This window comes from Centruroides sculpturatus, unplaced genomic scaffold (genome assembly GCF_000671375.1).
Source record: "Centruroides sculpturatus isolate CEXI.00-Female unplaced genomic scaffold, Cexi_2.0 scaffold337, whole genome shotgun sequence".
Taxonomy (NCBI): Eukaryota; Metazoa; Arthropoda; class Arachnida; order Scorpiones; family Buthidae; genus Centruroides; species Centruroides sculpturatus.
The window spans coordinates 509,117-517,552 of record NW_019384508.1 but is presented as its reverse complement, the minus strand read 5'-3'; the positions used below and the strand labels follow the sequence as shown (position 1 = coordinate 517,552).

The following is an 8,436-nucleotide window of genomic DNA, read 5'->3' as shown; positions in this document are numbered from 1 at the left end:
CTCCGACTCCGGCTAAAACACCAAAACTCCACGACTCCGACTCCGACTCCACAGCCCTGGTATAAACATACAAACATATTTAATTAAGAAACTATTGAAATAAATAAAATAATTATTTATTTAATTTAAATTGTGTAAAGTCGAGAATAAGAACAGCAAAGCCATTTCTATTATTCCATACATATTTTCTTGTTTCATTAATATCTTATATACCTAATTTGCATTCAAGAATACTGTATTTAAAACTTACATTTACATTTCTTTCACTGTTGTTTGTTTCTACAACGTATCAATTCATATATTGATATTATTGGCTGCATACTTATACGATATAACACTGTCTATTTGCTAAAACGATTAACAAAACAGTAAGTTTGATTTGATAAATTAAATAAAATATTTTAAAAATGTCTTCAGAATAATAAAAATATTTATGGAAATAAGTTACTATATTAATTTATAATTTTTTTAATATTTTTAAAAATCTAATTCAGCATTTATAGCAATTTATAATTTATGTTTATATAATCTTAACAATGATTAAAATTATAACACCTATTTGTAATTTATGTTCATCAATAATCCAGAATATAAATTGCTAATCATAAAAAAGCAGCTAATTAAATTTAGTGGATTAAATCCTAACGTTTGGATGAAAGATTTGTAAATAAAGCAAAAATTAAGCAAATATCAATTTCGTGTAAGAAATTTCTAATTAAAAATAAAGTAATTTATAAAAATTTTTGTTTAATGTTTATAAATTTATTTTACGGAAATCGAAAACATATCAAACATCAAACTATCAAGCCAAATAAGAAAATATGAAAATAGTTTTAGGCCAGTGTACTAATTTTAAACTACATTTTAGTATCAATATCATGAAATTTTGACTGGAAACTAGTTAAAGATATTTAGACCCTAAGGAAAACTGAATTTTAAATTTAAAAGCGTTCCTGAATTTTGATAAAATCTAAATGAATTCGCAACAAGAGACAATATTTGTGTCAAACCTATTCATCATGTTTTGACATAAGAATAAAGTTGAAAAAAGTTTCTTAAATATTCAATAACTTTACATAAGTATGAAAAATATTTAGGTAAAAGATAGTACAGTACATCTATACTTAATAATAGCCGATTGAAACTTCTACTTTCGAATGAAACGGCTACATATGTCATTTTACAGCTAACTAATTTTCGTATAGAGATGAAAATAAAAAATTAATCTTTATTTAGGCTGTATTTTTAATTTCTATGAGTAGAAATATGAATACATTTACAACTTATGACACTATTAAGACAAATTTAAATAATACAATTGTCTATTAAATTATATGCTTTGTATAATTAACAAGGTTTGATTGAATAACAATTATTTAAAGTAAATATTTTAAATCAATAAATGTAAATATTCCAACTATAAAATACATTATAAACAACTTACATTTAAATGAGTCTATTATCATCTTCCCAACTTACAGATTTTTAATGTAGATAATGGAATTACATTTATTAAAAAATGTTTTATGTTATGTCGAAAATATTTCAATTAAGTTGTAGTTAGAATTATGAAACTATAATTACAATTGAACAATTTTGTCGAAACAAGAATAATAATTATTGTAATATAATCTTTTAGTTTACGATTATTAATTAAATTCTTTAAGATTTTGCTTTTGCAATTAGTGTTTCAATATATTAAAGAGAGTGTTATTTAATTCGATAGAAAGTTTTAACTCTAAATTTTTCATTACTGTTTCTATATGAAAGTTTCTTCTATCAAAAAGTAAGATTAATTCGGTTTTATAATATTCAAATAAAAACAATCCGAATCATAACAGAGGCTTTAAAACTTCTCATGTGTCATATTTTCATTTAATGTAATGAAATATTAATTTTATCAAGAATATACGCGGTTAAGTAATCGAATTCGTTTTGTGACTTCCATTAAGATTAGTCTGTCCGCTGAAGGCAAAATAATAAATAAATAACATTAAGTTTAAATTTTAATTAAACATATTTAGATATTAAAAAGCTGGAAAGCAACTCTCTTCGCACAAAATTTAAATTTGTTTCTGTCATCAATTATCCTAACTTTGGTCTCACATTCAACAATCTAGCACCTGCCAGCATTTCATCACTACTAATGATATCATTTGCCATATTCAAATTACTATAATTTATTCTGATTTAATTTTTTTTTTCTTATCGTGTGACTGCTATCTTATTTATATACTTATCGTTTGTCATCACTTTTCTTTGTTCAGAATTTTAATTTTATTTTTATTATTGTTTAAAATCTATTCAATATTTTACTTTTTTGTTTTTATATTGTCTATTTGTACCTTGTTTATTAACTTGACTTATTATATGGTATAGTTTCTAATTAGCAAAGAGAGGATGTATTTATCTTTATTTATCTATTAAATATTATTAATGCTTTATTTTGAATATTCGATCTACTTTTTTTGTAAATTTTATACTAATTTCATGATTTTTGCATCTCTATTCTTTACAGGGATATTGGTTAATAAAATTTGACTTGAATTAACAAGTTTGAAAATTATGAGAAAAATAACGAGTGTAAATTATGGTATAAATTAATATTTAACTTATCAATTCACAGTATGAATAATAGTATATTTAATATATACAGTTCGGCTATTGAACAAATTTTGGAGAGTAACATCGGAGAATAGAAATTTCTTATTTTTTGACGTAATTTTATAAGGATAACAGTACAGTATATTAAAGAAAGAAACAACCTGTTCTTAACTTAAACTTAATAGTAGTAAATTAATTTGGATGTGTTCAAATTAAGATAATTAGCATAATAGAAGATAATAATTATTAAAATTTTTTATATGTTTTCGTAAGAAACTTATATAACACCAATCAATTTTAAAATGCATATGATCAATGATTATTTTCGAAAAATATAAGAAAAATCATAAAGTAATTTTACAAAGACAAACTTATGAAAGAAAAATGATCGTTTCTGCAATAAAGACAGGAAAAAGAAAAATGAAAAATATTAATATTGAAAACCAAAACCATATATATAGACCCTATATGTTTAGGGCTTTTGTTTTGTATAAGTAAATGCTGTTAAAATATCTATTAATAGTTATTTTAGTTTTATACTGCCTCTTTGTCCTTATTGATTTATATAAATTAAATAAGTATTTCATTCATTTTAAAAATTCTAAATAATATATTAGACAATATAAGAATTTTATTTTAAAAATATCTTAAGATTTTAGAATATCAGAAATTATAATTAAATTTTTAAAATCGATTTATTTAAAAAAATATATAAAAGATTATTTCATCAGCCTCTCAAATATTAGGTTCATTTGATATAACTTACAAATATCATAGAATAACTAAAAATCAGATATTTATATCTAAAAGTTATTATATATCATATATAACAACTAATTTATTAAAAACGTGCATTAATTAATGAATAATAAATTATTGATAATTTTAAAAACATTCCTTGAAAACATTTGTTAATGCTAAAAATTTCAATATTTCCGAATAATTAAAAATTCAAAATTAAAATTTTTATCAACAATTTGTTCATAAAAATTTAATTAAAAAACGTTTTCCCATATTAATCCAATGCTATATTATCGAAAATTTTATTTCAATCTTTTGCTTCTGATTTTGAAAATTATTATTATTCTTATTATTTAAATTTGCTTTATATTTCATACTTTACAATTACATCAGATATTAAATATTTCGTAATGAAATAAAAGAATTCTTTCAAATATTTAATTTATTTATGAGTTAGCACAAGGAAAATTTACTTCATAAATTCTTACTGGGGGAAAGATGATTAAAAATGATTAAAAGAATTTTAAGTAAGAATAAATCGAAAGCTATTATAATATTACAGTCAATTAACCTTCCTAAAGATAACCTCCTACGTAGAGATTTGGGCAGAAGGTTAATAAATAATTATATGAATTTTAGAAGTGATCTTCTAGATAATTTTGAGAGACCAAATCAAATACAGACAACAAAACATTTGCAGATGTTTATCAGTTAATAATGAGAGTTGTGATGTAATCTAACGGAACTAAATGCTTGGTTGAATTCAAATTGCCTTTAATTAATAAGTGAATCATATAAAAACAGCAAATAGTAACGACAAAGAAATTATCATTTATGGTGCTTAGAATTCAAAATAAAAATTATAATGAAAACAAATTTTTCCCGACAGATGGCGCTGCATGCGTGATTTAATGTATTTTCAAAATGTTACTAGTAATTTATATCCTTTTAATGATATAATTTTCACGGTGTTACTTTGCATTAATAAACATAAAGCAATTTTTTTTCTAAAATCTTCGTTAATGTTATTCTAATGAAGTTATAGAAGAGTTACTATACATATTTTGGCCTAAAGACATAAAAAAATTAATAACATCTTATTAAAATGTATGCAGCCATTCATTATTGTAATAGAAAAATTAAAGGATTAGTATTATCCCTTTATAACAAATCGTATTAGTTCCTAAGTGTCTCTCTTAATAAGTATATACTTAAAAACTCTCTAGGCATTTCTTAGATATTCTATTAATATTAAGCTACTGAGTTTCCATAAATTCTGATTGATCTCTACCTAACACCGTAATTTCATCGCTTTAATGGATAAGTTCTTTAATAAATAGAGTAAAATATCTACATTGATTCATCAAAATGGATGATTGATATCAACCCATAAATCTTCAATTTAGAGAATAATTATAATAGTAAATAATCTGACAACAACAAATTAAGAATGTAATGAGCAAAGCGCAACTCAAGAATACAATAACGATAGTTAAGGTGTCAACAAACTTAATTTAAAAAATTTATCTAGATTCTTACATACCTGGTTCCTTTTAAAATTTTATATTCGTTTTTCATTAATAACAAAGTGTAAATTCATTTCTCATTTAATAATCTTAAAAAGAACGTTGTTACTTATATATAATGTACTGTACAATGTAATGTTACTTACTATATAGTGTATTACAAGTAAGATTATTGTGTTATGAGATGACAGAATAGTAGCCTATATTAGATTTTTAAGTACTATTAAAACATATAACAGAATAAAACTGGGTAAAGTTTTCATAGAACTTAATCAGTTTAACAGTATAGTGAAGCTAATTAAGTGAAAGTAAATGTATACGAAACAGAAAAATATTAACTAATTATGTTATATTTTACGGGGAAAAATCTTGAAATAGACAGCTTTACACTTTCCTGTCTGGTAGTGTTTTTATCTAAAGCTCGCTGTAATATTTTAGCGACTTCTTACGAACCAAAGAAATTAGATAAGGGAGTCAGACTGATAGACGATATTTAAGAAGAAATTCAAATGCGTCCATAAATAAAGCTAGAATAGTTGGCAAGATGGCGAGCTTTCATCATTCTTTGATAAACGAGCAAAAGGCAGTTGGTATTTATCAGATGGCAGCAAGAAGAACGTCAAGATCAAACGGCCACCGTCTGCTACGTGTTGGTTTATGGAGGGCCGATTGTTAAAAAGTCGTCTTGTTAGAACGTTGCCAAGTCACAAGAGATGGAAAAGTGGGCGTGATATACCCGCCATAACGATTATATTGTGGCACCATTGGTGGATGATTAATTGGATGTAATGATATGCGTCGATTAAGTTTGCCGAATGGAAATAAACACGTTTAATGCTAGGCTTGGCAAAATAGTTGCGCAATTATACCACCAGGCGGCGTGGTGTACACGGATGGGAAATTATAGGGTGGCGGTGTGACGAATCGGGTGTGCTTTAACACCGAGGGGACGCGGTTGTTGGCGCTCACTGACTGTAATTAGCTGGCGATTACCTTCAGTTTAAACATAATTAACCTAACCCGGGTGTCGGTGGTTCACACTTTTGGTTTGGATTCTGGACCGGTCTGCATTCCGGTTAACTGTTTCTGCAGAGGATATGGCCTGAAGTCAGAGATCGGCCTTTGGTGCCATTCATTCCACTCTCTCTTATTTTCAAATTATTTATTTCTTCGAGCCACTTATCTTTTTATATAACTAAAAAAAAAATCATTAACAAATGCATTGGTGTAATTTGCATTTCAGTTTATCTTAGTGAATAATGTTTCTAATTATTTATGGTATAAAAATGTATTGTTTGTTCCAGCTGAACAAAAATAAGTATAACGATACCAAACAATAATTGTTTAAATGTATATTAAGATGTTAAAGAAACTTTCGAAAGCAGAAAGTTATAATACAAATAATTAGAATTTAATTGGATCTTTATTAGTCTTTAAACCTGTAAAATGATTAAAATACACGATATAACAGTAAAAAAAGCTAAGTTATATTTATATTACGGCAAAACTTTTGTCAAAACAAAAACTGAAAATATATTTTTTAGGCATAGCATAGCTTGTCCCTTTACATATGTTTATGTACAGCATTAATTTATTATTACAGGTATTTCATTCTTAAGTCGGAGGTTCTCTATATTAAAAGCCAATATAATATTTACTTAATACAATAAAATGATATTTTTTATTGACTTTTCAGAAAAAGTAAAAAAAAAATTGCCAAAAACTTATTTATAAATCTAATCTTAATCAAGTAATCTTACTTCAGGCTATTCATTCAAACTAAACTATTGTCTAAAAAAGTTTACATGAAACCTAATTATCGGCAATTCCTCGTGTTTTGTATACTTTAGGCATGATAACAAGATGGCAAAAATGTTGATATCTTGACAAGTATCGTGTTACATATCATACAGCATATAGAAATTTAGCTCATTTATTTGTCAATTGAGACTGTCGGCAGTAGTGTTTAACATAGAGACTTTGCAATTTCATAAAAATTAGTAGGTCTTAATAAGGTCCTAGTTAGAAAAAAAAAATTACAAGAAAAAAATGCTGTTTTCTCTGAGGCTCCAATCTGGCCTATCTGGTATTGGAAGAGTCGTTAAGGAGACCAATCCAAGTCATCATTAGATTCTCATTTTGTCTGATGGCGTTGACAGAAATCTCGAGTGCGCAACAAACACAAAACAAGCGATTGATCTGGCGTTTTCACGCCTCAAGTCGCTGTCATCAGCTAGAGGCATCTGAAAATAAGCGCCGCAGGTGTAATGCTGCTAACCGCTAATTATCGCATCTGTCTTAGTCAGAAAGATTGCCGGATTTTTTTTTCTCTCCTCTGTTTCTTCATTGGTAACATTTTTTTTTCTTCAGTTGTGCATTTTGACAGCAGTTTCAATTTCGAATTATTAGCGTTATAAAGATGGTTTAAGATGTCCCATCCTCGTTAGGGAATGATTTAGCTATGTGTCATCGGAGAGATGGCGTTTGCATTTTTGAATGAGAACGAGTTTGGAATAATTGAAGCAGGCCTACTAAGCACCACAGAAAAACTGATATAATCTGGTCACTAAACATGGAGACAAGGCTAGAACGCTTATTAATATCTCTCGCTTAGAGCAGCGGTGCCCAGCCTTAATTTATGGCGTGCAACATCAAGTTTCACAACACTTGTACGGACCATATGATTTTTAGCGTCCGGATTATATGAATGGAGGAGTGTAAATATATTGAATTCTTAAGGAAAAAAATTTAAAAAGAATAAAAAAACACGTAGTAATTAGATGTTATCTACCAACGTTACTTTTTATTCATATATTATATGCTATTGATAATAATATAAGGCAGTGATAGCAAATTTTTAACATCAGTTTCAACAAAAGAGTTCAACAAAAATATTTTAAGTTATTATGACTCAATTGATATATAACTTATTATAAAATTTAATATACTATTTGTACAATGTTATTTATTATTTATATTTAAGTTTTCATAATTCATTATTAAAGTAGAATGGAATTTAATAATGAATGTAATAGTTAAAATTTTGAAGACTTTTTTTTAAATCTTTTAATTTTATATCTGATTTATCTAAACAGTTTTTTTAATTCTCACCTTGTTATCTTTTTTCAAAATAAATTTATAAGCCAGCTGCTATCATTTTAGTTCATTATCACTGTATCTTCCCTCTCTATAGGTTACTTCTATTTAAAAAAAATGTTCAATGAAATTTGTAGAAATAATGTAAAATGAAGAAATAATATTAATGAATTTAATACATTCAGTAAAACTTTATATTCTATCAACAAATTAATCAGCATAGAAAGTTTTATATTAAGGCATCATATTAATAATTCGACACATTAAATGTATTTTTTTTACATAATACATAATTTTAAATTTAATACAGTTAAAGAGGAAATAATAATTTTACTTTAATCTTTTTTCGGAAAGAGACAATGAACAATATTTTAGGTAATCGCTGTTTAATAAAGAAGAACACGCTCGAATCTGTCATAAGTTTATACATAGACAATCACCTTTGTCTATTGTACAGATTTATTATTCG

At 25.9% G+C, this 8,436-nt stretch overlaps 1 long non-coding RNA gene across 3 annotated transcripts in view; it reads right to left on the bottom strand.

The window, feature by feature from the left end:
• Window positions 1–8,436, bottom strand: part of LOC111622293 — a 28,837-nt gene continuing 20,401 nt past the window's right edge. For all 3 annotated transcript variants that reach the window (XR_002756242.1, XR_002756243.1, XR_002756241.1), the window contains 3 exons: window positions 7,983–8,071; window positions 251–348; window positions 1–56 (listed from right to left, as the gene is read on the bottom strand). This is a non-coding gene — a long non-coding RNA (uncharacterized LOC111622293). The remainder of the gene's footprint in view (window positions 57–250; window positions 349–7,982; window positions 8,072–8,436) is intronic.